The sequence below is a fragment of the Charadrius vociferus genome, unplaced genomic scaffold, assembly GCF_000708025.1.
Source record: "Charadrius vociferus isolate BGI_N301 unplaced genomic scaffold, ASM70802v2 scaffold54, whole genome shotgun sequence".
In the NCBI taxonomy this organism is placed as follows: domain Eukaryota; kingdom Metazoa; phylum Chordata; class Aves; order Charadriiformes; family Charadriidae; genus Charadrius; species Charadrius vociferus.
The window spans coordinates 816,978-820,407 of record NW_009648350.1 but is presented as its reverse complement, the minus strand read 5'-3'; positions in this window follow the sequence as shown (position 1 = coordinate 820,407).

Here is a 3,430-nt window from a genome sequence, read left to right as displayed (position 1 = left end):
GATCCTGCGGGGGCCCGCAGCAGCCATCCCGCCCACGCGGCTGCCCGCAGGATTCCCCGTCCCTGTGCACCGATGAGCCAAAACCAACCCCGGTGACCATGTCAGCTTAGGAAAGGGGCCTTCCCCCTGCCAGGTGACACGGAGCTGGGAAGGATGGGGGGGTCAAAAAATGGCAATCTCCCCTCTCTGCTCCCCAGGAGGTTGTCCGGTTCGGGAGCGCCTCGCCCGGCTCTCATCAGCGTGGAAATAATTCAAGCGAGCGCACGCGTGACATCTGGAAAAGCATTTTATCTGTTGCGCCGGAGCAAACTCTTTTTGCAGCGCAGCATTCAAAGGACGGCAGAAGTGCCGGCAGCTGGCACCGCGGAGAGATGTGCGGAACGCAGATAGGCAGAGTAAATATTCACTATAAGCCATCCGCTACGCCCCGCCGGGCAGGGAACCGAGAGAGGGCTTGTTTTTTTTACCTTTTTGATCTCTCTACAAATATGTTTGGGCCCAACAGATACCAGCTCGGGTTTTGCAGGGAATCCCGGCCAGTTTTACTCAATAGCATCTATCTTGCAAAAGAATTCATCCTGCTTTCGGCTGCCTGGGTGCACGGCTGTCCCCGCACTAGGTGGGATCAGCGCGGGACGGGCTCGCTGCAAACACAGCCGAAAAAACAGCGGTTAATTTGCTGCGTGCACAGTTCTTGGTGCTCCAAGTGCAAGAGCTGGATTGAAAAGCGCTTTTTTTCTTTTTTTTTCCCCCCTCTAACCCTCAAAGCTTCTCACCCGGAGCCGCAGACCCCCAGACTTTCTCCTCTGGGCTTTTCCTCGCGTGGTTTTTGCATCTCCCGGACCCGCTCCGGGTGACGCCGGTGCCGGGAGCGCACAGGGCAGTGCCAGCTGCCCACCTCATCCCCACCGCCCACCCGAGACGTGCCGGGCAGCGAGGAGTTGTGGGGGGCTTCCAGAAATGTCCCGCTCTTTGATCTATAATTTAAAAACCATTTTGTTTTGCCTCAGTCATTTTAACCAGCAATTTGCTCTAGCAAAAGAACACAATACCCCTTTAGGAAAGAAGAAATAAACTCATTCTTTCAATTAAATTTCTCCTGACCTTACTAAAACTTTTCCCCGTTCCCTCTTCTAAAGAAGCAGCTTTTCTTTTTTTTCTTTTTTTATTTTTGTGATCTCCAATTCCACCGAGAGACAGAAGAAATCAGCATATCAGAGAAAACAACGGTTCTTGTGATGCCCAGCAGTCACTAATTAACAAATTATAAAAAAAAAAAAAAAAAGAAGAAATCTTTCTGCAGATAGGATTGTTTTCTGGCGATGTTGCCTTTTCTTTTGTCGGCGCTGTGACAAGGAATTTCTTTATTGCTGCAGATAGAGCAGATTAAACCATCCCTCTCGCACCGGTCGCCTGGCTGGATGGGTTTGTGTGGCTCATTGTTTCGATCCCCAAATAAAATGTCTCATCCCCGCTTTTCTCCTCCTGTGGTGGGCTCAGTTAGGGATGGGCATAGATGGGAAAATTCCGAGAGCGTTCGAGGCGTCGCATCCATCCCCTGGCTGGACCGGGGCAGCCTTTCCATAAGTGTGAGCATCCCTAGAGGACGGGGGCTCAGGGCCGCTCAGTTCACCTGTGTGGACTCAGTTCCAGTGGAACACCTGGAGAACATCTGGGGTCCCACCAGGTGGTTCACCTCCTCCCTGAAGTCCATGGACCCCACCCGGCAGCAGTCCCAGGACACGTCCCCAAGCGGCCGAGTTGCGGCTCAGCCCGTCCTGCTCCACACCATCTTCCAAGGTTCCTTCTCCAAATTTCAGGAGCATTTTGGCCTCTTCCCCTGCCAAGTGCTCGCAGTCCGGCCTGGGGACAGCCACCCAACGCAGAGGCTCTGTTGGGACCTGCTGCCGGCCGCAGGAGCTGAGCTCTCCACTCTCACACCAGTGACCGAAGGTGGCACCCATGGCTTTCCAACCTTATTTTGGTTCATGGTCTCCAAGGGTGAGGAGCAAAATGGGACCCCGATGGCACAGAGCCATCCCCTGGGGCTCAGCGCTGGGGTCCCTTGTGACCAGCTCTCGGGGTCCCTTGTGACCAGCTCTCGGGGTCCCTGCTGGAGCAAGGCCAAAGGGCAGGACGGTTCCCTGCGCATCTGGAGCCAGCCAGATGTTGGTCTTCAACCCAAGGACCTCGGAAACCCTCCGTGCCAAGGTCCCCTCCGAGGGCCGGCGTCCTCCGGAGGGGTCCGAGAAGCGTCACCCTGCAGTGTATTTGCAGTGCAGTGAGTCAAACGCACACACAAGGTTGCTTAATTGCCAAAATACCGACCCCGTTGTGTTTCTCTGACCGGTTGAGCTGCTCCTTTGGGGCTGCTGGAACCCCGAGGCTGCCACGGGCACTCGGGGCATGGTGCGCCCCCACCGGCCCAGAGCGCAGAGCAGGGGCCCAGGCAGCTGCGTGTTGCAGCAAAATACACATTTTTTTCCCTTTTTTTTTAAAAAAAAAGTTGCCCAGTTTTCCCCGGTCAGGGGCCACGTGTGCCGTGGAGGTGATGGAGAGCCGTGGCGAGAGCGGGGCAGCGGAGTCCTGCGCAGAAACCCGCCCGTCCTTGGCAGGCAGCTCCCCCTCGTTCCGCTCCTGCGCTCTGGTGACCTAATTAAATTCATTTTGGTGGATCACATTTTTTTGGGAGGGTGGGGGTCTGTCTTAAAGATAATTAGCCAAAAGATGCCCTGATTTCTTTCTTCAGAGTCAGATCTTCCGTGGCATTACTCAGCAGGTGTGTTCGCACTCACCATTTGTGCTCCCAGGGACAGCCGGTGCCGGGTGTGATCTGGGACGGGCTCCGGCCACCCCAGTCTGCCCCGAGCTCCCCCGTCCCACCAAACCCTTCATCCCTCTCGGGCTTTCGCTGGGACCCCGTGCGGCCCCCAGCCTCACCGCTACCAGTGCCCGATGCCGCGGGGAGGGACGTGGAGAGTGCCGGGTGCCCGCGTGGGGCTCGGCGGCGCCGACAAACCCCTTCCCCGCTCCTCCAGAAACTGGAAAAAAGTGTTCTCTCTTAAAATGTTTTCTGCTCCCCGTGGCCCTGGAGCGGTAATAAATCATCACTTATTTAAAACAAAATCCAGCTAATGGAGCAGCTGCATAATGTGTGCGCTTCAAAGGGAAAAAAACCTGTCAGCAGTTTCCAAACTTTCGAGGTTAAAACGCTGTCAAGTTATTTTTAATAGTTTTTCATTTGTTTTAATTTGCCATTCCTTAATATGCAGTGAGGAACTCGGAAAATAACAATTTCCACCTCGTGGGTTGTCTTCCCAACCGGCAAACGCAGCCGTGGCCTCTGTGCCACCGGGCAGGGACAGCCGGTGACAGCACCGGGGACGGCAGCAGCACCGACAGGGTGAAGGGGGACGGCCGGCACCGCCGG